We start from the raw sequence: 26,783 nt of genomic DNA, 5'->3' as shown, positions 1-26,783 counted from the left end.
GTACGTTACACGACCCTGCAGCTAGTATACATTTTACAAACAGTACGCTGATATATTCGGATACAGGCACGTAACGTTTTTAACGACGGAAAAACACGATCAGTTGAAAAATGTTTCAATGGACGCATAAGGCTTGACGTTATTCTCGGTGGAGTTATGAAAAACCTGAAAAACGTACGAGTATTAAATCGTTCGATTCTCGACGCAATGGAATTTAGCATAGGTTGATTCATCGAAACACGAAACTACCTGAAACGTAGCCGGATCGTGAATCGGCATCCTAATTACGAGCGCGGTTTGAGACGCGCTCGCGGCCTCGGTCAGTGAAATTTGATAGTCGGTCGAACGCAAACCTGGAGTTCTCCCTTTGGCCCTCAGCCTCTTTTGCATGCACTACTACCGTTCTCCTGCGAGCAAACAAAAGAATGTCTATACGCGGCGTTGTACACGCCCTCGGCAAGCAAAGGGCTGCCTCGTTCCGTAGGTACCCTCGACTATAATCCAACAACGGTAGTAGGGTTAGGTCCTCGTCTCGGTTCGTCGCTACACCGATGCAAGAACAGCTTCGTGTGTACGTTCGCCAGCTATATACGAGTATACGATTGTTAATCGGGAGCATACAAAGGAGTGGCCACCGATGACGTCACGGCGAACAATGACGACGGTTACCTGCCTGGCAACACCAAGGTTCCTCGATATTATCGTCCGTCGGCGCTTAATGATCGCGAGTATATCGGGTGTGCACGCGCGCGCGCACCGCCACCCCTTGCTTCCTATATAGTCTGTACACATCGTTCAATTATTTTCTTATCGCCGCCCTGTCGTACCCTCCACTCGTACTTTTTTCCTCTGGTAATGATGATTTTTAAAGCCGTTTTCGTGGAATCGTTTTGATACCAACGGTGCGCAACTGCGCGTGTACATTCCCTCCATTCTCTAGTGGGTTCTTAATGTCAGCTAATATTTCGTTTTCTCTCTCATGTTCCCCCGCAGTATCTAATAATAACGTTTGTTCGGTACCGTGATTATAACTTATATCTACGTTACGATAAAAATAAGTATATGTTTTCTCTATCTCGATCGAAGTTACAATTAATTTTGCCGATCTATCTGTATCCTTAACCAAGCGAAAAGCCAGTCCGTTCGTTATAATCGTTTCAAAGATGCTTCTCTTCTACGATCTTCTTTTATCTTTACTAGTAAGATATACCATACTAGCGTCGTTTCTCGGAAAAAGCTAGAATACCCCATCGTTCCTCAAAGCCGAACCTTATCCCAGGATGGCGATCGATTTGTAGGTATAGTCTCGAGGACGCATACCTTGATTTCAATGCTAATCTGCCAGAAGATTCCTTTTATCGCTGTTGGCTCTATGTTTATCGAAACGTCGAAGGCCATTACCGCGGATTTACCTCGAATTGTAAAATATTAACCAGCCCTTCTCGGTCATTGATCGATTCCACTTACGTTTGGAGGAACGGGAGACCGACGAAGCATCGAAAAACAAACCAATTTCGAAGGCGAACAAAAATTTAAGTGCATCGTTAAAGCTGTCGGTAGTGCGACGCGATACCGCTGTCGTTAGATTCCAGTTGCGGTTCGTCAAGTGCTAATTAGTTCGACTTGCTAGTTGGTGGCAAAAGAGGAAGAGCGTTAAGTGTTTAAAACGTGGAGTGCCGTGAATTGCGAAACCTTGAAATCTAATGGAAACTCGAACGTATCGCTAAAAATACTGCGCCGTTGAGATATTCTTGCTTCAAATATGTTTATCTAATGATCGGCCTGGCGTTCGTTGAAAGACAGGGGAAAGATATGCGGCGTTCCAGGAAAATTGGAGACTGTAAATTAAAGAATGCGAGGAGAGTAAGATGGGAAAATGGTAATGGAACGATTTCAAATTACGCATAAGCAAAGTTTCCAAATGAAAATAGTAAAGCGTAAAAAATGATCGTATCTAGGTAAACGCAATATCGAAATGGCGTAACAACCGTGCCATTATTTCGAGGAACAGAGATTCGAGTAACCAAATAATATTCATTGCGATAGTTGAAAAACTTTTAGCCTCCTCCCTAACAGTTCGTTTCAATGATCGTCGATTCCACGACGAGTGCAGCATGAACTATGGAAAGATTCGTATCGATTCTGCCCAGTAATACCGTTCCCTCGTTCTCTGTTCGATCTCGCGTTTCAGCTCCGGCTGAAATTGCCGGCCGGAGCATTTTAATACATCCTTTACGTACTGCTACCGGTAAATGGTGATCGTCTGTTGATGATAAAGTAGTCCACAAATGTCCCTGTACGCGAATGTTTCCGCGCGTGTATTCGCCGGCATGGCAAGACCGAGGGAAACGTCTACGCCGTGCAAATATGACACGCCAATATCAATATCTGTTTACGACATTGGCCGAAGCCGATGTCCGGGGGTTAACGTCCCCCTATACGCTGCCATTATTTTATATGGATACACCGTGTGTACGTATCGCGTCCTTTTTTTCCACGTATAGAGTATGTTTGTCAAGAACAGAGGCTCTCGGTTTTGTATTTTTCATGGAAAACAACCCTCTCTCCGGTTCGTTTCAGTCATCCCTCGGAATATCAGCGACAGAATTCCACCACCGACTTCTCCACCTCCGTCTTTATCGTTCTTCCGCCGCTCTCGGAATTTGTTTTCATCGTTACTCTCCTATTTCGAGTCGATTGTTTCGCGCTCTAGACTCTACGACGATCGAAGTGATCTCGTTCCACCGCGGAAGATCGATGGGCCGTTTCATCGAATGAATTCTCGTTCCACTTTCTTCGAACGAATTTAGTTGTGTTGCTGCTGTGTCGCGACGCTTCTTCTTAATAAGGATATTCCTTTCGTGCAACATCTCCGAAAGATATTAATCAGTTAGATAAATTTGTTTGAATTTTATTTTGTGACAAAGACTATGGAAATCTATTCGACGAACAGCAAGAAATTAGATATTTAAATCGTTATTGGGATTAATGGAAATTTCGTAGTAAATTAAATCTCGCTGATCAAAAATTAATGCAGGAACGTCAGTTTCAGGTTTACAACTTCAAAGTTCTCGAGTCCGCAACTTCCCAATTTGACTTTACCTCCACTTATATCTTAAAGAATTCTTCGTTAAACTCGAGTCTCGTAATCTACCCAATCTCTCCTGAGACAAAATCCCAGTAAGCCTCATCACGAGTCATCGCAAATCTAAATTATTCTAACTGTGAAACGTCACAAATACCCGAAACGAAAACTCTCCAAAGCTAGTCTCGTCTGCGCGAAGATTACAAGATTTCCCATTAACGGAATCCAGCTTTCTTAATCTGACTTTGGTTGAACGCGTTTAACCCTTTCTCTCTCGCCATCTCAACGAATATGCACGTAGAAATCCAACTAGATAAAGAAGGAAGCCAAGTAGTAACCATAGAGGAGGACGAAGAACGTAGAAACGGAAGACGCCGATTTTCTCAAGAAATCCCGTTCGAGATGTAAGAAGGTTTCGTGAAATTTTCGTGAGTGGAGGCAACGGGGACAGAGATCTAGACGCGAGGAATGCCGATAGGAAAAGTAAGAAACGAAGGGAAGAAGAAGCTTGAAGAAAGGAGGGGATGGATGGAAAGAAAGGGACAGGTGAAGCAAACAGGTGAAGAAGAAGCGAGCGAGTGGAGCAAGCATCGGATGGTAGGCTGGATTCAATTACTTGGAGAACAATACTGGCCTCGCCGTCATTGTTTGCTCGAGCACTCGGTCGAGTTTTCCTACTTCGGGACCCTGAGCACGGTATTCCATGTCCCGTTACGCCACGATATTTTGTTTGCCCTCCATAATACCGCGTCGACGATGTTGATTCTATACATAGCTGGTCGACCTTGCCATCATCGATGCCCCTTTCCCGGTCGGTCCGGCTTCCTCGCGTCTCCATAGTTTTCCGCCCCCGACAGCTATCGCTTTAGCGTTAATGGATGCAGGTTGTTAGCCTGGCGAACAAACGATCGACAGTCCGCGACGTAACTTCGATTAGCTTGATGTTGCTATAGATCGGACCGGAAGGACTCGCACGGCTCGTTGCCTCTCTATTCCCGTTCCTTCTTATTGGATTGTTCCTTCTGATGTTACTAATTGATGGAGCTCTTCGTTTAGAAATTAGTAGACCGTGCCGAGACCTTAACAGAGGCATTGGATAATGGGTTTCGATACGATGACTGTTTAGCCGATTAATTAAGCAGATTTGTCGAGATGATAGGCCAAATAGATACTACGCTAAGCTGGAAAGTTGGCCAATGGAATCGTGCAGGATCGAGAGAATCTCCTCAGATCCGTAGAGGTAGATAACTGATTTGTAGATGTAACCGGTTCGATTAGCGAGGAAAATGTATGTGCCCTGTCTTTAAGATATAGTCGTGGAAGGTATAGCAGTTATATCGTCGCTTTATCTCTGATTTCTATAGATAATTGATCATCTCTGAGAACAACCTCGATTTGCGTCGAATAACAATCGACGCGCGATAGATGATGGAAAACGGAGTAAGGAGAGAAGGAAAGAGGATCGTTGTAATTCCACTGTTTTTCTAATGTTTGCGTTTCAATTAATCGTTTGCGTTCTTAATAAAAAAGAACGAGTTACAAGCGATTCGAGTTATAACGATGACAAAGGGTGTGCATTATTGGTGTAGTAATTTTCTACTCTAACGGTCAATCGAGCGTGATATACGCTTGTGATGCACTTTCAATTTTCAAAGCTTTTGATTTTGATACGAATAGATTACAATGGTTTCAAATGGTTTCAAATGGTTTCAAATGGTTTCAAATGGTTTCAAAATACCGAACAATGTTGAAGCACGTTACCTCCCTGCGCACGAATTGTTAGTTGAATCCAAACGGCCTGCTCGCAATGTTGCTTCTGTTTATATTTCAATTGTTTATGCAGTATATTTAGCTGATGGAGCACTTCGTTTCGGCAGTACTACAATATAGTGGTCTATCGTTTTCGCTTTAATCGCTCTACCCTTGAATCGACGATCGAACAAGCGATTTGTCGGATCTCATAATTTGGAAGTATTTCATAGTGAAATGAATAGGGTTAACTAATTAGTGATTGCGATAATTTCGTTGACGCGTATTTACGTAATTTTACGTCGACGATAATATCCAGGAACATTTTACGTCAGCGATGCTGTAGTCACAAAAGTCAGTTGTCAACGTTTTCGTTGTCAGCAGAAATCAACAGGATCCTCTACAATTCCCTGGCGGAACGTCACCACTCGTCGTAATTTCTGCTCGTTTATCGCGGTCCTCTGTTTGTTATTCAGAGATATTCGATTCGTGGTTGGTTTCCCGTGATTCGGGAAAACGGAGAAGCTACAAGCAGAGAAAATAGGAAAAACGAGAAAAAGGGAGACGAAACGGTAGAGCTGTAAGTTCCTGCGAAGTTCGTGACCGGATTTTTAAATAAATTTTCAACTATTCAATTTTTGCCAGGAAACCAACCTCTTGCAAGTCGATCGATGTAACTTTCAGCAGCCGCGGTGGGTTTACGGATGAAGTTGAAAAGTGAGCGTCGCGAAATGGGTAAAAGGGAAACGACGATGGGGACGAAAAGTACCGCGAACGAAGCGGGGCTATGAGAACGAGGGGCGAGGAGAGTAATGAATAATTCCAGGAGAGACTCGTCTTACAGCCTCCGACTACTTGGGCGATACAGAAACGAAATTTCCCTCTGGCTGGCTGTGGATGTTTCCACCAGGAGAAGAGGTTGAAAGCGTGTCTGCATTTGCGTCCGTTCGTCGAAGAACGTCAGTTTTAATCTTTGGGAATCTCGGGTGAAATTGCGGCGAATCCGTGCCGATAACTCGCCGTTTGTCTCTCGCTTCCAATTAAAAAGTTGCCCGGAATATTCGATTCTCGACGAAAGGATTTTGGTCAGGTTGGTTCTCAGTCTTTTCCATTCGTCGTGCGTTCGCGATTCACCATCCAAGTTACGAATGAAACGTAGAACGTACGAGTTTTTTTTAAACACAGTCGCGTCGAAAGAAAACTTTTCATATGCGTACGTACTCTTACTTGAATACATCGATGGATATATGAATTTTAGCGGAATGTATCAAATGATGGCAGATTGATGCTACATAAACGAATGGCCAGAATGATCAATTTGTAATTTTGCGTAAGAATTTCATAGATTCGCAATCTTATATTTTTGAAGATTTCTTCTGACTCTTTGTAAAGTACATGGATAAAGGTTCGTTTTTTCTCTGCATTATGTATTTCGTTACACGCCTTTCAGGTAATACGCGTAGTTGCATCCCGTTATGTGTTTAGGGTATGCTCCCAATTTGCGCAAATACTTTACGTTTAATTAAATCTTTTAACCAGTTATTCTACGTCTTTACTTGAAATCTTTCTTACTTCTTTTTTAGCTTGCAATTATCATTGGTTGGAAGTTATCGAGTGTAAACGAACGGAATCTTAATTTCATAAATAATCAAACGATCCCGGTATTTCACGGCACGGTAGTCGAGAGAATCGCGAAATCCTAGTTGAGAATCTCTGGGTTAACTCGATGATTCTCGCGTTACTTCGCTTCAAAACTTCCCCGTTACTCCTGGGAAATTTCCAAGCACGATTAAAGTCACCCGCAAAATTTTCTTATATCTGTGGATGCCGACCATTTTCGAATGCCGGGCTTAAGAGGAAGGAATTTCCAAGCAAATTATTTACATTAATTAAATAGAACGGCGAATAAGTAAATTCGAACTGGGATTTCGCTAGTTTGCTAATTTAGCTGGTTCTCGAGACTTCTTCTTGAACTATAGTTGTTAGTTATTTTTAATAAGTTAGCTATAGTTATTTGTACATCGTATAACAAATTTCTTTTCGAAATACTTTTACAAAAGTATTAAGCGTGACGTCTTTAATAATAAGGGTTATCAAAATAGACGATCAAACTTACGATGCTTTTCTCTAATTTCGTATCAAACTTTTGGACTATAGAGAACGACGAGACGTACGAAAGAAGAAACCGATATTTTCTTTAAAGAAAGGGCAAGAGAATATTTCGCGCCATCGTTAATTCCTGTCGCGTGGCCGAATATTAGATCACAGGACGTGGTGTTCCTTTCTTTTTTTTTTCGGCAAATTTTCCATTTCGAACGTGCCGTGGCGGACCAGGACGTGGACGACGGTGAACCGAGGGGACGCCGGCTGACGATAGATAAGGGATGGCAAAAAGCAGAAATGAGAAATGCTAATGGCATTCCGTTCTCACCGCTATCATCTTTCACGGTTGAGCCAGACGTAGTACGAGAGAGAGACGAAGAAGGTGGTCCAGTGTTTGCACAGTCGTAAGAACGGCACGGTAGCATGATATTGGGGGTTATTTTATGCAAGAACTCGCGGTTGCGTTACTGCTGCTCATCTTGAATATTTTATGTGACGCGCCTGGAATAAGTTCGTGGTTTGTCGTTCTTTGCCCGCACCACACCGGTGAAATCCTATGCTTTTTACGAAAATCAACGATCGTCGTGATAAATACTTTTCTAGCGAAATTGAAAATTTGACCCTTACAGAATCGCGACAATGGATATTTGCATAGGGTACGCACGATATTATTCGCTAGTATTTTTTTTTTTTTTTTTTTTGTAATTGGCGTGGAAAAGACGGAGACAAAATTATAACTTTGTCGCGTATCTGGCATTGCACAAAGTCGTATTATAAAGACTTTCAACGTTTCTCTCACACGCTTGACCAATACGAGTTTGATAACTTTTTGGTCGTTGCTGGCGATAATGCCGCGAGACACATATATCCAATAGGTTCCACTCTAAAAAGCCGGCTATATGATACAGGAACACAGGCTGCAGCCAACAATAGGGAGCTACCTGTTAATTACATACAGTTAATAGGACGTTATCTTTTGCGTTACATAGAGTCACGAGATTTCGACCGGAAGAGGCTGTATGAAGTATTAGAAGGGATACGAGTGGAAAAGAGAGAGAACGTGAGAGGTGGAGAGGAGAAAGGGAGAAGGAGAGAACACGAGGCAAGACAATGCACTGGATACGAACTAATTGCCGGATTCTCCTACCGTCTAGTGGACCGGGAAGATTAACTGCACACCCAACCCTCTCTTTCTCTACGCCCACACCCCTATTTTCTCTTCGTTTCGCCCCGCGCAGCCACTGAACGCGGTCTCGGCCCTGAATGAGACGGTATATATAAATTAGCCGAGTTTACCTGCTTTACCGCGCGTTATTTTCTCATGATGGCGCCGATAGATTTGTTGCTCCATCCTCTAAATTCGTTCCACAAGCGCGAAAATGGACGAAGGGCGATCGTGTTTCGTTTTATCTTTTCTTTACGTTTCTTTATTTCTTTGTTTATGGGTTTGTATCAACGCCGAACAAGTGGACATATTTTTTTACACATTGGTCATACTTTTGTGAAATTCTTAGTTATTTTAGGCGAATGGCAAATCAAAGCAACGAATAGAGTATTTTATGATCCTAAAGCGACTGAAGCAAAGATCCTTTTGAAGATATTACGCGTTTATTGTGCGACCTGCTAGTCCAGTTCCTTTCTTATCATTATCTCGCTAAAAATGAAGTTTCACGTAACACCCTCGGGAACTCGAAGAAGGCGGTTCGGGTGACGTACGTAAATATGGAAAGAAGAAACGGCTAACGTTGGCAACACCATGGCCGCAACGGCGCGGCGCCGCGGCGGCGTCCCGACACCGCAAAGGGCCAGCTTGTTAAATGCTGCAGGCTACAACGACTTACGCCCGTTTAATCTTGAACGCGAATTTTGCGGTATCTCGCAAGGGGTTGTAATTCAGCGTGGCTCGTTCTCCGTTCCCGCTAGCCAACCGACAGCGTAGCGTAGCTTCTTCCTCGACATAAAGGATGAAACGAAGCCGAAATGCCGCGTCTCTCCATTTTCCTCTTCTGTATTCACCAGGTGTCTCTGCGCATGTGTACGTATTTCTTCGGAGAAAGCAACGCATCTTTGTCTTATCGCTGTCATCGACTTTCATTTTAACCCCCAAATTCTTCTGGGCACCTACGGACGCCATCTTTTGTTTATTTTGTAACATACGCGGTTACACGATAGAATGGACACAATAGAGGACTACAAGGAAATTTGACAACCAACTATTTACGAGATTTTTAGAGTTGCGTGCGATCGAATTGTCCAGAAGCGAAGATGATTAATTGGCTCGATTTCACGGTTCGTCGTCCAGCGTGGGTGACGGTTAAAAATGATTCTCTCGGCTCGTAGTCGAGCACGTCGCGTTCCACTCTAGAAGCGAAGATTTAGAAACATCCTGCAGAAGAGACAAACAACTCGAATGCAGTTCGAAAGTGGAACGCTTGAGAAAAGAGTTACATAGGAATGCTCTGACGAAGTGTTTCTAGTACTGCTAACGATTTCACCGATGCTTAAACACGGTAATCGATAGAAGCGTCCCGTGATACCAAAGAGATTTCCTTTAATTGATCCTAAGAGTCTTCTTCCTGGTTCAGCTTGGGGCTGAAGCGGAAGCGTAGCGAGACTGCCACTCCATTAAATCCATCTGCATTCGAAAGACTATACGAAAGCCGAGTTTCCGTAACGAGGACGATCCATCCCCGTTCAACCACCCTCTCTCGCGGCCTTCTTTTCCGTGCTTTCGCCTAACCGCGTCGCGTCCCTCGCTTTTTCCCACTTCCTCTCTCGCGTCCAATATTTACACACGGATCGATAGCTCGACGAGTAGACAATACTTTTCAGCGGCGTCATATCGAGAACTCCGTTGGACAGGCGACGCAAACGGAGAAAGCGAGCGCAAACAAGAGTGGAGCGAGAGAAAAGGGGGAAGAAAGCAGGGTGGACGGAAGAAAGACAAAAAGGGAGAACGGAAGGATGGGCGATAGATAAAAAAAAAAAAAGAGAAAAATAGAGAGAAGTAGGTGGTGGTGGTACTGATAAGTTTGCACAATATTGATTCAATAACGGTTGAATTCTTCGCCGCTTTACGGAGGTCAACATGCCAACTGTCTTTGTTGTTCTTGCGTAGGTGAAAAGAAAAGTGGACGAGGGTGGTAAAATTCGCAGTGTTCCATATTAATCTTGAAATTCCCATAGTTTTATACAGCTTGGTCTTTATCGATGCTATTAATCGTAATGACTAGCGAACCTTCTGTTCCGATACTTCAATCCGAAGAATCGAACATCTAATTTTCAAAAATTAAGTCACGGTACACAGCGATTTTAAACGCAGCTAGATAGCACGCGCCACGTGTTTGCATAACGTATAGGGGGTGAAGGAGCAGGCGACGCAACAATTGGAAAAAAATCGTGCGTGAACGATTCGAGTCTGGCTCGTTCGATACGGAAAAGTTGATTTTTCGCTCGACCCGCGAACATACAACCTCTCCCACTACTAATCGCATCGCCGTTTTTCCTCTCTGTTTCTCTTCTTTCGCTCCATCCTCCGCTCTTCGTCTTCCCACTCCCTCGGTCTGTTGATTCTATTTTTTTTTTTTTTTAAGCGGCACAATTTGCTAGCGTTCAAACCGCACGCACGCCACCAACGCCGTCATTATAAAACGCGCTTCCGTTTACGTTTCACGCATTTTGTATCGGTATTTTTCATAGCCCGACGTTTATTTGTTGCCTCTTGATTAGTTCCGCCCGTGCCACCATCGCAGACTCCATGCTTCCCCCACTGCTGGTCGTCGATTCTTTCTTGTCGCGCGTGTTTCTCCTCTATACATATGTGTATATATATATATACATATATTTCTGTAGGTAGAGTAATACGAGCAAACGTTTGTTTTTCCCCCTTGTGTTGTGTGTTAGAAAGTCTTTTGTTCGAATTCTTTTCTTTTTTGTCACGTCGCTTGGCTGCGGATTCGTATCGCGATCGATCTTGAATTTATAGGCCGCGATGCATTGGCACGCGTAATTTGGCGAATCGCTTGCGATTGATTTATGTTCACTGCTGGCGTTGAATCGAACGCTGGCTTTAACCGTTTCGGTGGTAATTTTTGGCCGACAGGCGAGATCGCGTCTATGCCTGTGTTTGGTAATTTGGTTCTTCGGATACTAAGTTTAGTGAGACTTGCGTGTGTAACTGATAGAGATAGTAGCGGTACTTTCATAGTTATTTATCGTGACATCGCTAGTCATCGTTTATCCTTAAATCAGCGTGTCGGTACCTTTAATCATTAAATAATTCATCCACGTGTATACTCGCTCACAAACGGCCATTAATCTACGCTTCGATTAAAAGTTGCTAAAAGAAAGTCACCTGTGCTCGACTATTCGTCGACTATTCGTCGCTCCATTTATAAAATTATCGTATTCCATTTACAAAAGTCAAATATTCCTCGGTCGAATGCGAAGGAGGTCGAAAGTAAGAAAAACTACAGTGTCCCGCGAAACACCAGGTTCTCTGATGCGTCTATCGATCCCACCGACCCCTTTCGATGCGAAAAAGCACTCTTTTTTTCCGCTGCATTGTTCGCGGTTCGCGTTTTGTTCCCGTTCTCTTCCATTAGACTCGCTGTTGCGACCACAGCCGTGAACGATATCTCGATGAGCGATGATCTCTGTTTCCCGTATTCTCTACCCTCGCAATCAGGTACAGTTTTTTCTCCTCTCGCTCTCTTCTTTCCATCCACACCGTTGTTGCACGCGGTATCACGGCTGATCGGTTACTGTTTGATCAATTGGCCATGTTATTTCTATTAAAAGTAGGTGCGAGCGACGGGAAGCCGTGGTACATCGATTCGAGTGGCTCGCGTGAACGATCGCCCTCCAATTGAAATTATTTTTCTCTCTTTTCCGCCTCTCTGTTTTGTCTTTCTTTTTTTTTTTTTTTTTTTACTTCTTTTCGCTCGTCTGTTTTTCATAGCCCACTCTGTACGCCTGCGATGCCGGTGAATTTATATTTTTCCATTCCGTCGATCGTATTATAGCCGGAATATAGGGCGTGACGTCGCGTCGTCGGTCGGGTAGACGGGAATCACTGTAATGGCATTTTGCTCGGTGATCCATTACAATTATCGTGGAAAAACGGTTCTCACCGATCCAGCGAAATTTTCGCGATACTTCTACCGAAGGCGCGCGCCGATCATGCCGTTAATTGCCAGAAAATTCTCGTTTCGTCTCGCTTGAAATACGTGGCCAGAGATAAAAAGCAACATCGATGATCGTGGCACGAATATCGAGTGATTAAATTCCGCTTTTTGTCCCTTGTTTGTTTAATTCGATAAATTATCAACACTCGAGGAGAGATCAGATGGATTTAGCGACTAAACGAAACGATTTAGAAAAGAGAGCGTTATTATAATTAGACTTTTCTATCTTTCGTTAAAAGAGGAAATATTTCTCCGATATGAAAAAATCGCTACATCGACGAAAAACATGAACAATTGCGGCGAATGAACACTCGATTTCCTGCGAAGCAAAAGCTGCGGCCGCGAAACGGAGGAAAAGCGAAGTTGAAGCGGGCAGCAGCGCATATCGCGAAAGCAACGGCTCGGAAATAACTTTATTTTTCATCGGTGTCGTACAGCGTTTAAGGAACTACTCTTGACGTTCGTGGAGGGTAAAGAAAGGCCTCTTAATGCAGTTGGAAAAAGGACAAGGTGGCGCGGCCGAGCAACTTTCAAAGTGGCAAGCGTACTTGGGAATTCTCTCTTCCGTTGTTCTGTCGAGAATCGAAGCACGCGTGTTCTACGTGACTCTTCTCGTCCCTCCGAAGGAGAAAGAAAAAAGGGGGACGAAGAAAAAGAAAAGTTCGTCCCTCTTTTCTCCTGGCGTCGTCGGACGGGTTCGTCTTTGTCCTCGCGAACGAGTAATTAAATTTTTGCAATTCAAATTTCCCGCGCTCGTTCGTCCATGGCGTCGAGGTTTCGATCTGTCGTGTTTTAATGGGCGTGGAAATTGCTCGTTATGATTTGACCGTAAGTAGGCAGGGAATTCGGGATATGCTCCAGTTCGATGTTTTTATTTTCTATGAAAACTTTGCGATAGTCGGTAGTTGTTAAAATTCTCCAGGAACTTTGAACGAAACGGCAATGCGTACTTCTGTCGAAGATTGAAGCACGTTCTGGCTGCAATACTACGTGACTCCCTGTTCCTCTAAGCGCAGAAAGCTTCTGGCTTCTCTTTCTCCGCTTCCTTCTCCGTTTTTTTACTTTTTCTTATATTTCCTTTAATACGTCTTAAGTACGGTGTTTTCTTTTCTTCTTCTTTTCTTTTTTCTTTTTTTTTTTAATGCGGTTACTATATATAGAAAAGAATTCTGATTTAGGCTTCAGCATCAAAGGAAACTTATTGTAAATACGTCTGATAGCGTAAACAGGCTGTCGATGAATTTGTTAAGGATAAAAATGCTCTTGTTCTTGAAAATATTCTACCGCTGAGTTAAACGATATTCCTATTCCTGAAAACACTTTACGAAAATGATCTAACTACTTAGCCTCTTTGCTACGTAGATCGTGCATTATTTGCTAACAGCGTATGTATATGGTTTTTATAACAAGTCGGAGATACTTCGAAGAATAACTAAAGAAACGAAGGACACGCGTGAAAGCGGTTTTATTTCCATGCACCGCAGCCGCCGATTGTTAAACGTTCCCCGGCAAGTTTGGAGGAAGAAGCGTAGTAGCGAGCCACGGAGACCGGCGTCGCCGTCGTCATCGGCGTCGCCGGTGTTACTTGCGCGACGCGTTGTTCGTGAGTCGTGAGTGAGAATTGAGGCACGTTTCGGCTGCAACGGTACGTGACGAGTTCCCGCCGCCTCCGCTCGAATACACGACAAAATACGAGACGCGAGGTACAAATCAACCGAAACGTATTCATATTTCACGTGTCTTGGCTCCTTCGTTCCATTCGAAGCAACTTTTTCGTTCTGCCTAGCTGTTCGAGCGCCCCTCCTTTCTCTCGTCGGCCGTGAATCTAATAAACCAGCCTGTAAAACTCCTTATACTGTCGCACGTGTGCATGGGACGTTGCACGTTTCGCGAGAATATTTTTTACGCGTCAACGCGGAACGATTCTTCAAGAAATTTCTCGCTGCTTTCACGTCCCTCTGCTTTGTTGGTAATGGGTTACTTTTCAGCGTTGCCCTGGCTTCGAACCACGTTTACCACAGTCTCCAGCAACTCCGATGTCTGGCTTGGTACAGAATTTGGTCAGGATTAGGTTGCTGTAGGAATCGTGGCCGGATCTTACGATCGTACTGCCGGTATTGATACGTTCGAAAGTTTAGTATCTTGGTGGTACAAGTAGTTCAAATTAAAATTATTTAATGTTCGACTTTCGTTAGAATTTTTATGACAAAAGTTAGATAAAATCGCAACTACTTAATTACTGTATGAATATATAAGATAAGAGAAATAAGTAAAAAATAGGAAAAAAAAAAGAAACAGAAAATAATAATCTTCTCAGCAACCAGTAGTGAATTTTCCCATACAGAAACGCTTTAACGTTTCGCGAAAGCGACGTTGGTATTAACACGTAGTATATTTAATATTCGCGTAAATCGCACGTGTGTCCTATTTCATTCTTCTAAAGCACTTTCTCAGATATCTAACAAATTTGCGTCGTATTTCAGAGAGACCGTCTCTTCGTAAGTCATGCACGTTCCGTCCTATTTAAGTAGGTACAGTTTAAATAAGATGGTAAATATCGTCTTACTTTTACGACTCCGTTAACGAAAAGTTTATCTAGGAGAAAAAAGAGAAGTTGAAAATAATTGGGGGAAAGATAGTTGAAATATGGTCGCGTTTCATGCGTCCGAAGCAAACTTTAAAGACATGTGGCCGAATTCACCGCGCATTTAATAAACAAATTCGAAGCTCTTTTATATCGTCCCACGCGCATACTTGACCTCGCTCTATGCGGTAAATTTTGCACGTTCGGAGTGAACACGCGACGTCACGTTGTCGTTTCGTTCACTCTAACTCTTATAATTGTGATTTCGAAACGACTTAGGGACTAATTTTATTCGCGTGTCGATGCACTCTATCGATCCGATCGTAGAAACGTTGCGTTTCTGCGTCGAAAAATTACTTCATAGCACAAGGCCATATTCTTTGCTGCACAAGACGTCACAAGTGACCCCTTTTTCTACGATAGCCATACGAGTTTCTCGGTAGCGTTGCAAAGAATATACGACAATTCTTGACGATATACGACAACTTACAATGTCGTAATTGTAATCTGCATTCTAAAGAAATATTTAATAATAGATAATATTTAACTGTACGATTTACGTACGGTTTCTTCGGTTCTAGAACATAGTATCGTCTATTTGTTCATATTAGTTTTTTACTTTGTGCGTGTAAGAACATGCTCTATGTGGAATTTCCTTTATAAAACGCGAATAGAATATCGAAGTCGTTGGAAATTGTCAATATCACAGCGGTCGCAAAAACTATAATGAAACTGCGAAATATACACAGAAGCGCCGATTCTATTCCGCAACGTTAGAACGTGAAGGACATTATCGAGACGAAGCGAACGAGAAGTAGTTTGACTCGAACCTTCGACGTAGTACGTACATCCCGGCATCGTTACGCGGTAAATACGGTTATAATTATAATATACGTAGAAAACCAACAATTTATTTCGTTCGTACTTTCTTACCATACACATACGCACACAACACACACGACAGGTATTGCAAATGACTTAAATTATTGTACGATTTTAATTAGATATACTTAAAGTTTTCTTCTTTAAAATATCGAAGAATATATTTCAAAGATTATATCACGTATTAGATTCTTTTATTCTGTATACTTTGCGTTATTATACGTACTTACATACGTATATGAAGTTACCTGAAACTAATTCTCATTTCATTATTTTTGTTGTTTCAGGTAAGCGATTTTTGATGAAACGTGATCTTAGAATATGCTTGGTATCGTCGAATGAAACACAGTAGGTAAGTCGAACAATAAATTCAATCATTCGTTTAATTATTAAGATTTGCATATCAGGATGGAAAAATCATTTGTAAACTAATCGTAAACTGTCATAGCGAATAGGTGGAATCGCGGTTTTGGAATTTAAATTATGCAAGACGATTTCGAATTTGTATCTGTTATAAAAATAAAGAATCTCGTATCTCTATCTAATGATCGGAGAAGAGGATCGACGAGCAATTTTGTTTCCGCGGAGTATATTTCCGTATAATCAAATTTACATGCGCAGAAGATCGTTCAATCTCCGACGTGGTTTTATTTTTCCGTCTTCATCTAGTATTCATCTACGCGGTGAAAATTAATAGGTCGAATCGATTCATCACTTAGAATTTAGTTCTACTTTTAAAACATGGTCGAGTAGAATGCAATCCCAGATTGTCGAGAAAGATTACTTTGGCGATTTGTTACGGAAAATTAGGTCAGGTTCTTAGATTAGAGTGTTTGAAAAAGATTGAATTTAAGAAGATCTTCGTTGTTTTACTTACTATTATTATTGTTCCTTTAAAAATCAAACGATGCATAAATTCCTCTTACTTCCAGTTTTACTCTTTTATAAAATTGTAACATGTGACGCTCCAAGTTCGCTATTACGTTCTAACGAACTAAGCAGTAATTATCGTTCTCTTCGTACATCGGATGTTTCCAAGTTGTGCGCGCGTTAATCGTTAATCACGGAAGATTAAGTCGTTAGGTTACAACACGTGGCTTGTTACAGCAGTGTCCAAGAGACATTTGCTTAGTTCAGGTTATCAAATTCGGTGTATCGTGCGATGACTCGTATTCAAAGCGTTTGAAATACTTAAAATCGATCGTTTAAATTCTATTTGGACTCGATATCTGTTTGCAATATGAATTCAGTGTCAAGTATCGATCGAATGGAGAAAAACACTCGCCTCGCTGTAATTCGGATAATCCAGCGTAGATCCAGGAAAGATCGTAGGGGACTCATTTTTTATCGAGTTAGCGCGTTTCCTCGGTCCTTACGGAAGCGTGGATAAGGTTCGAGAGGATGTACTAAGAGGCTACACAGGAAGAGAGAGACTTACAAACCGCGTTCGAGCCACTTAATCTTCTTTAGTTACTGATCGACGGCTTCATAATCCTCTCTCGGCGCGGAGTTTTTTGGACTTAGCGGCCGACCGAATGACTGGTCGATTTATCGCGCGCCTAATAGAAAGGTGATCGGGAAGAAGAGTGGTAGGAGTGAAAAAGAGCCCTAGATCCTCGTCGTCAGGGCTTTATTTTTAAAAAATGAACCGAGCCCTTCACGGTGAAAGCCCCAACGACTGAAACGGCAACGATAATGTCGATGATGAATCGACTACGGATCTCTCTCGTTAAATGAACGCTTAGCGGAGCTTGTCATAGAGTTCGTGGAATCGATCGTTCGCCAACTGAAGTGGACACTTTATTTGCAAGTTCAAACGCTTGCTAGATATAGTTGCGTATTCCAACTGAACGATCGTATCGAAAGATTCCTGATGTGTACCTACGCATATATGTATCTCCAGTAAGCTTGAAGATTGATCACGAAAATTTGATTGTGAAATACGACGTTTGAATTTAATGTCACATCTCGATTCGTTGTTATAATTGTCGTTACTCTGCTTTTTGAAACATCGTATTAGAGAGGAGAACTTGTTTTTGCCACGGTAAATTACGATTTCTCTGTGTATATTTTCTCTGTAAGATATTACAGACGCGATTCGTCTTCGATTTAATTTACGAACGATAGGTTTGCAAGTTTTAAAACCTCGTACCATTCGCAATCGTATCGTTGAATACAGTAAAATTGGTAAATTTTTTTCTCTAGTTGTTGTTGGTGCGCTTGATCGACCGTTGTCGCGATGAGAAAGAACTTTTTAGCAGTTCGCTGCTAGTCACTCTTTTATCTACTAGAGCAGCGTATAACGTGTCTAATTATTATACATCACAGCTGCGATGATTCTAATTTGATCTTTCATCTTGAAAACCTATATTATCGGAAATCCATAATGCATAACGAATTAACGCGATAACTTCGAAGCTTCTCCGAGCTATCGATAATTGTAAATTCCATCGTATCATCCCGTATCGTTGCATACGTACGAATAATAATATAGACAGGCAGTATTTCGCGATTGCGCCAATATTTAATCAACAATATTTTCATTCGGTTGTGTATACTTTTTACTTGGATGGAGAAACAAGCTGTGTTTGCGTTGCGTGTTCCGTCCACGGTATTCCCCTTTTAATCTTTAAATCGTTTTCAATATGGAAATTGTTCACAAACGTGAACAGTGGTACGATCCACGAAATCGTGTCTCGTTCAGGGAAACGATACTCGAGCGGATCGAAACATTTGCCGCTCGTGTATCTTATTGCACTCTGTAAATAAAATCGGCTCTAAGTTGTTACAGCCGTGTAATTAGATATATTAAGTTTTTGTCGGTACAAATTGGATACTTAGCGTTAAGAAGATTTATGGGAGAAACGTTGAAATTTCGTTGTCGATTGTTTCGAATTATCAGATTATTCCTAAGATTTTTGTATAGAAGTTTAAATTCGGAACAGGTGACAAAAGTCAAACGATGATACCGTATCTGGATTAATGCGATAAATTTATCGCGTATAACCGTGTACTTTGTACGAGATGTAAAGTCTAGCCTAGCTATAAGGGGTTCAAAACATTCACTAGGATGCTCGTGAACAGAGAAAGTTGATACGAAACATAATTGAACGTTTTCCAACTGAACGTTCTTACTTTTATCTCTGGCGCATTGCTTGATTTTAGGATTTTAACTGGAAAGAAAGAGAATTTTCAAGAAGCTGGTATTTATCTACATATATGCGCACCACAAAATATTTTACATCGGGTTCAATCATAAATTTGCATACATTTTCGAAAGCATAATAGAAAGAGAGGGGAGAGAATAATGTTTCCTGTTCGTTTGACCCATATTTGGCCAGCACATAGTTGATTAACCCATAGTTGACTTAGAAATCGTATAGTAATAAGAGAGTAAAGTATGCAAGAAAAATAGATTAAGTTGTAAGAAAGCAGCAAGAGAGACGAAGAAGAAAAATAGCTAGATGAATAACAGAAAAATATGTTTCGATGTAAGGTAAAACATTTTGTTCTATGCGAATTTTTATCTTTAATAAAACATTATAACTAACTACGCATAATAAAAAAGAGTAGTAGAAAATTAATTGAACGTGTTTCTCGAACGCGTAAAGTTTCAGGACGAATATTACGTTACGTCACTCATACTTATACAAAAACAAAAGCTACACTTGTTTCCTAACACAGAAAAGAAAGCACTAAGTTTCATTCGTAGAATTTTCCGAGCGCGACGGCCATTAAATTTCCATGAAACGGGCCACAGCTTTCGTTGGCTGGACGTTCCGAAATTGGTTGTCGATAACCCTTATTTATCTCTGTCTTGCTGTTCGAAACAATTTTTATCGAATCACGGAGCCGGAAGTTACGCGTCCGTAATTTCGAGTTACCGTTTAGGGAAGTTTAGGTAGCGGCGAAAAACTCGGAGAACTTTATCAATTCCATGGTGTTGGAGGGATGCGGAGAGCACGTTTGTATCAGTTTTCTTCCTCGATGGCTCGACGTCCCAGCGGTAATGACGTATCCTCCTGCCGTGTACCATATGGTGTCTGCCGATCTAAGAGAATATAACCGTCCCTTAAGATTTCAATATAACGTCGATCGAGGCGTCGTTTGTCACAAATCCTTCGAGAACTGTCTTCGCAAGACTCGCTTTTTTTTATTTGTAACTATCCTCTAGGGTAGCATAGTATCCTATGCATTAGCGTGTGCGTGAATACGACAAGCAAAAGGTATTGGTTTATGACGAGACACAGTCTAGATTTATAATGGTCGATTGACGATGAAAGCAGTGCAATGGTTTTACATACGATATTTCAAAGACGATGAAACGAAATTTCATATTTGTTTCTAAGCAGTGTAAAATGTATAAAAGTATAAAGATCGGTATAAAAACGGCTCTGCTATTTATTTAAATACAACCCCTATAAATGAGTCTTGGAATCGTTTATTCCAACTGTTTACACCCCTAAATCGCGTGTCCCGTATAATCGCCTTTTAACGTAACTGGATCGTTGTCGTGTGTTGGCTGGTTCGACGTCGATCGTGAAACGGGACTAGAAAAGAAAAATAGCTCGTAACGGAAGGACACGGTCGATTTGTCGGATTCTAGGAAGATCCAGCAGCGAACAGTACGGCGATTCCTCTTGGTTCGCCTCTGCTGCTAGCTCTCCTTGCTCGCAATTTCCATGAACGTCTGCGGGGATATTCGCGGTGAATTACGTCGTGGACCGTTGAAAAGTCTCCGAGGCAGCCTCGTCGGAGAGCAGCCGCGAACTTTTGCGATAGGAAAACCGAAGAAGGAAAAAAGAAGCGACGGTGGCTTGGAGAGAAGGTGGAACAGATAGAGCGCGGCTTGTAAGGATGGAAAGAAGATAGGAGGGGAGGAAAGCGAAGGAAGAGACGGTACGCCGGCTATTAGACGGCACTAGCTGCCGCAAAACTTGGGAAAACTTATGAAAGTGGGATTGGGTTCGAGTACCATGGCGGACGAACCAACCACCCTCTACGTCTCTTCCCTCCGCCTCTGTCGCTCGTTCTTTCTCTACTTGCTCTTGTTGCCTTTCTCCTTCGCCATTTGACGCAAAAGAAAGAAGGAAAAAGAGAAGGGACTTTGGGGAGAGACAGCAAGTGGTAAAGTGGGATACACGAAACATATTAGAGTCTACAGCACGTTCGTGAATCGCTGGCAATTTTTTCTTCCACCTCGGTGACATTAACCCGGATTCGGATCTTCTGCCCTAGCAGAGACGGAAACTTCACCGGCCAGGAAAAGAAGAGGAAAGCGAACCAACGAGGGGGCGAGTCGTTTTTTTGTCGGCGTTGACGAAATTGAGCCATCGAAGAACTTTCGAAATCGTGCGTCGAATTCTACCGACGTCACCTCGTTCGACACACCGTCCACGTGGCGTTAATTTACGGCCAACGTAGGAGCGAGGGGCGGCGGAGAGGCAGGGAGAATTATTCGAGAGATCGTTAAGACTGCCTTCGAGATCGTCCTCGCCTTATGTCCTTTCTGCTCCACTTTTTTTTCCCTCGAATCGCAACGAGTCCGACCCTGTTGCTGCTCGATGAATGCAAATTCTCTTCTCTTTCCTTTTCTTTTCTGTCTTGGGACTGAACTCGTCCTTCGCACGATTTTCGCCGTAGGCATTTGATCGAACAAGGTACTGTGGCAGAGCATTTTTCAGAAGTTTTAGAATTTGGTTAGGTGTTTTATGGCCAATGTCGAATTTGTGTTTATCTACGTGGATAGCAATCAGGAATTCCTCCGAAATTCGACAAATCCACCGCGTCGATTCCTCCTTTTTCTCCATCAAGAACGTTTGACCGTACACCTTTACGATTCAAAAACAAATTTAACGAAAAACTGATCCAAGAAATATATTTCTCGATGGACGCGATACCCGAACGATACTCTTCGTGCAAACCGCGTTACACATGGACTCTCTGTCACGACCGCGAGTAAATTTTATTCTCTGGCCCCGTATCTCTCGTCTTTTATTTTCGCATGGTGTTTGTGGTGGCGGCAGGAGAGGTAACGAGGTACGAACGCGGCGTTGGAATATCTTCGACCGACGATAGCGATACCGAGAATTGGAACTATCCGCCCTTGGCCTGGCAAAAGGCACGCGAGTGACAATCCTATTAGCGAGTAGGCAGCCGGCGAAATAGCTTTCGAGATAATAAAGCGATGCAGAGGGGGTTGCCACGGGGTTGGTTGGCTGCTACGGAACTTCGGTACCGCATTGCCGGTTGGTCTCTCCCTTCCCGTGTGTCTGTCTGTCTGTCTGTCCCTCTCTCTCTCTCTCTCTCTCTCTCCCTCCCTCTCCCTCTCTCTCACACGCTCTCTATTTCTCTTTCTCCCTTCGTACTTGCTCCTAGAGAAATGGAAATGAATTTACTTTATTACTCGCCTCCGCTCCTGGTGCACGAGCGTACGCTGTCTCCACGAAATTAATATTAACGAAAAAGTAAGACGGTCCGACGATATTCGCCAACTTCTGTAGCCGTTCCATGGAAATTAGTCCAAGTCTTTCCACGTCCTGTTAGCTGGATCTGTGGAGAAACGAATCGCAAGGGTGTTACCCGAAATTTTGCTCTAATTGACTGGTAATTAGAAATGTGAGCGGTTTTCAGCGGATAAGATAGATTTTTCGGCAAGACGGTGTGGTTCACGTAGGATTGTTTTATGTTTTACACACGTACGCGCACACGTAGATAGCTGATGTATCGCGAAAGGTTCCGAGTTTGGATGGCTGTGAAATTGCCGAAAATTCACAGATCCCTCTGACCGTATTTGTTAATATAAATATATTTTGCATCTTTTAATACCACGCAACGTTGACCACTGTCGGAAAATTTTCCAACTGGAAGTTTTACCTTATCCATTTGTAAGCGGATGCTCGTAAATGGAAACTCCGATACTGCTAGAAATTCACAACAATTCGCCATTAACCTGTGCGATTAAGAATAAGCTCTGGAAATTTTTCGATACGGCCGTCAACCGATACTCTTCTATTGCCGAGGACGAAAGCAACCTTGGATCGTAGCTTTTATTCAGCTTCGTCCGATTTTACATAATCTCGCTCGTAAATACGGGACGGTATAAAATTTTAATAAATCCTTAGGTTCACGAGGACCTGGAGCGTATTTCGGGTGTAGCGCGCGAGACGAGCAATAAAATCTGAAAATATATATCTTTCGAAATAAAATAAAATGGTAAACGTAGCGTGAAACGGCCTGGCCGCCATATAGCCACGGCGCGATGCAACGGCAGCAGTAACGGAGAAACCGGAGTCTCTCTGTCTTTCGCGAAAAACATACATTTTCCGTACTGCTTCTACCCCTGTTTCTTGTTCGGTTCTCGTAGGTGGTCGAATTTAGCATCCGTCGCTCTCCTTCTGCTCCAACTCTCCATTCTCCGTCTTTTCTACGTTCCACGTGCTCTCTTCATATATCCGATTCAACGAGCCTGTATCTATCATTTCCCGTCGAACTTTATCTTCTATTTGACTTCGATATTTGACTGTTGCAGTGGCAGCGCTTCTCTCGCGTTTATTTCTTTTTCGTTCTTTTCTTTCTTTTCACATTTTCTTCGAAGATTGCTAAAGACGAAAGAGAGTTATTGCGTCACGAATATGTTACATCTTGACCGGTATCGGTTCTAATTACATACGCGTGGTCTATACATAGAAATTGTACGTCGGACAAGCATCGAACGATGATTTCATCCTGTAAACTGTGGTGTAAACTACGCGTACTTTGCACCGTAAATTTACAGCGCAAGATTATTATCGTGTTTTTGATATATCGTACATATTATAAAACGGTGAACGTTCGCGATGGATATCCACGTATATGTACGTGCTTGAAGACCAGCACCTGCAACAAACTCGATTTCATTTGTTTCGAGAAATGTGTCTTCATTATTCAGAAAGTCGTTTCGTTCGTGTCGAGTTAGTTACAATTTAGTTTGCTGTAGCGAGGCCGGTGTCGCAGAATGTTAAACTTAGAACTGCTCCGTCTGCGAAGTTAAAACGAAGAAGATTATCCGCATTATTTAACGGATGTGAAAAGTACTCGTATCGAATATTACTCGTGCTCGAAACGTTTTTATCGAATTTAGGGAAAGTAACTTTTGTCAACGAGAAACCGTACAACTAGTTGGTCTAAAAAAGTTGGCGTAAGCAGCTGGACGTTAGAGCGGGTCTTACCGTAAACAGAGTGCTTTCGATTTTAATGAAAAACTTTCAGGGTATACTAAAGCCACCGAGACGACAAAAAAGTTTCTGTAAACAGCGGTTCGCGTGTGCTCGACTCTTCTGCTACACCGCAAACGAAAAGAAATATAACGGAAACGTTAAAAAATTAGTCAGGAACTTGTATTTAGGGCGGAAAGATACTTATATTTCGTAAAAATTTATATTTTCAAGTTAATTTATCGTACACCTTCTAATACTTATAAACGGGATTATATAAAGACAAAGTTTGTTCGTACAATCGAAGACTAAGAGTGAAAAGAATTTTCGTTCAACTGACTAATGCAACAGATATCTTCTTCATATCGAATATTTTTCTCGAAAATCATCCTATCCCTACTTTCGCGACATTATTTTCACTTCGGTTATTTAAAAGAGAGAAAAAAAGTCTGCCCTGCACGCCAGTACATCCTCATTATCCTTTTCTCCTTCTCGCTGGGGTTTAGAACGAATAATCGTGAATTAATTCTCCTCCTTGAAAGCTATCTCGTCGACGTCTTCTGCTGCTTCACGCCCATTTCTCCTTTTCACGCCTTTATTCCAGCAACGATTCGCCTTTCCCCTTTGTCTTGTCACGAGATTCTTTCCTTCGTTATTTCGTTCTGTTCGTTTCGGCAAAATGTCGCCAGTTGGCCAGGGAAAGGAGTCGGCAAACAGACTGGTCGTGTTCGTTCATGCACAAATCCTCGGTCGAACGATATTCGACCAAGTTCTCCGTAAATTTGATATTCCGTCTTGTCCAGGAGCTTGTTGTCCGCAGGAATTTTCGATGTTTCCGAGAAACATTGACCTACGCTACTGGCCATTCTCTTTCGAATACATAATTGATATGTACGATTATTGATATACGGGAAGGAGCGTGTTATCAAATTTTCATGGTGCAAAGATGGTTGGGTATTGGAAAAGATTTTTAATGTATAGGATCAAAGCTGAAGCGCGCGCAATTACGAGATTAATTATCGATTGCTTGATCACAAGTTATCGTACTTGTTCCAGTTCTAGATATTTTTTAACAACGTCTTATCAATCTCTTCGCTCACCATCATTTGCTGACTATATTGCTTCGAATCTTAGTCACGCGTTTATAAAAATTTTCTCGTTTCTTCTTATATTTCTTTCTCCACTTACTCCAGTTGTTGGAAATACTGCCGATTTAGTCGATGCATAGACTCTGGCGATCGAATCATCGAAACGAAGCGAAAGATACAGCAACGAAGAAACCGAGAAAGAATTTCGTTTCGAAGGCCCTTTCATCCTCCGCGAACCAACGGAGGCGGTAATTGCGTTAAAGTGGACGTGGGTTACACAAGAATCACCCTTTTCCGTACCTGGAATAATAAATTCTCAACAACACGCGGTAACGAAAGTTAGGGTCCTCGGCTTGTTTCCCGGTCCGTTAACGGCGTGCCAGACCTAACTTCCCTTCTCGTGCCACCTACCCCCGTTCTCAACCTACTCTTCCTCGTTTTACTTCCTTTTCTCTTCATTACTGAAAAATCTACGGCTCCGAGCGGGGACATAAATTTCAAAATAATTTGAATATTGTTTGTTACCTTGGGGCGCGCTAGGAAACACGCTCTCTTCTTCGCAACGCGAAGATCCACCTTAACGAGAGTGAAGTCTAAAATTACGGTGGATGCTCGAATTATTATAATCGGATGGAAAAATTGCGAATTTTATGTTGGCGACCGTAACGCGTGTTGTTGTTTTTTGCTCTGAACACGATAGAAGATTCGACTGGTGTTTTGATACGTCGAGAATATTATTTGTCGTTGCACACGGTAAGACACGTACTTACGACAGGCTGTCAGTTTTCGCTTCTGTTGCTCATTTACGACGGTGTCACTCGATGATTTGTGAGAATCACCAAAGATATATCGATATCTTTGTGACCGTGAAAAGATTTGACATCGTTTTGCTGCGTGTTATCGTAGATCGGTTTCGTTAAATTTCACAATACGATAGTATCTATAAGAATTTTAATCTTAAATCGGGTAATAACAGGGAACACCTAGCAACTAGATCGACCTAGAAACACCACTGTGTATATAAGTTTCTCGAGAAACAGGACAACAATAATATATCATATTATTACTACATATTCCAAGAGCATAATGCATTAACTACGTGTCTTCAACGATAGGGAGCGACGAAGACAGCAACGACGTGGCGCTTTGCATTTTATAATGGGTTTCCCGGTCGTTTGTCGTTGCATTATGGAAACATTGAAAGACGGAACTTATTGCGTGTCATCCGACCCAACGTAAAAATTTCCTCTTTTGTTCTCCTGGGATCCAAAAAATCTTGTTTCTCTGATCTTGTTCAAATTCCAGTCAGGCGTGACTGGGATGAGAGGGAAAACACGAGAAACGAAGAAAAATCAAGTTTCAGACCCCCGCGAAGAAAAAACCAGAAGGAAAAAAGATAAAAACAGGTGGAAAGAACGACTTTGTTAGAAAAAGGGAGTAGGAGGTAGAGAAGGGAAGGAAGACGCAGGAGAAGGTCCGTTCGATGGTCAGCCAAGAAGAAAATTCAAACAAGATTTTATAAGAGAAAGAAGATGCCTTAAGGAAATAAGGTAGAGAAAAAAAAAAAGACACGTCAGAGGAATCGAAAGATAGGATCGGACCGTGGAGAGAAATTGGAAGGGTGGCGTGGGACGATGAGAGCAAAAAGTCAACCAGGCGTCGCGCCGCGTCGCGTCGTAGCCATAGCCATGGTCGTCGTCGACGAAGACGTCGCGTCGTCGGCGCTGCTACTTGCGACTGCATTGCGCCGTCACGTCTCACGGGACTTCGGGGGTCCGTTCCAAGACGGTTCATTAGTTGTCGCAATGCAGGACCTTTCCTGTGTCTTCCCTTCTTTCTCGGTCACCGTGAGAGTCCTCCTCCGTCTATCCTCTTTCCCCTTCGATTCTCGCGACGAGGACGTCGCGAACA

The 26,783-nt window shown here is 42.4% G+C and overlaps 1 protein-coding gene across 21 annotated transcripts in view; it reads left to right on the top strand.

The window, feature by feature from the left end:
- Window positions 1–26,783, top strand: part of LOC138183667 (protein muscleblind) — a 401,637-nt gene that overhangs the window by 226,844 nt on the left and 148,010 nt on the right. For 2 of the 21 annotated variants that reach the window (XM_069120944.1, XM_069120943.1), the window contains exon 3: window positions 15,877–15,941. The exons of 18 other annotated variants lie outside the window; for them this stretch is intronic. The gene's annotated coding sequence lies outside the window, so the exon portion shown is untranslated. The remainder of the gene's footprint in view (window positions 1–15,876; window positions 15,942–26,783) is intronic. One more of the 21 variants, XM_069120945.1, reaches the window with a different exon arrangement.

Source organism: Bombus flavifrons, chromosome 9 (assembly GCF_040668555.2).
Source record: "Bombus flavifrons isolate JBK064 chromosome 9, iyBomFlav1_principal, whole genome shotgun sequence".
NCBI classification, from domain to species: domain Eukaryota; kingdom Metazoa; phylum Arthropoda; class Insecta; order Hymenoptera; family Apidae; genus Bombus; species Bombus flavifrons.
Note: the sequence above shows the minus strand (reverse complement) of the source record. Positions and strands in the feature narration are given on the sequence as shown.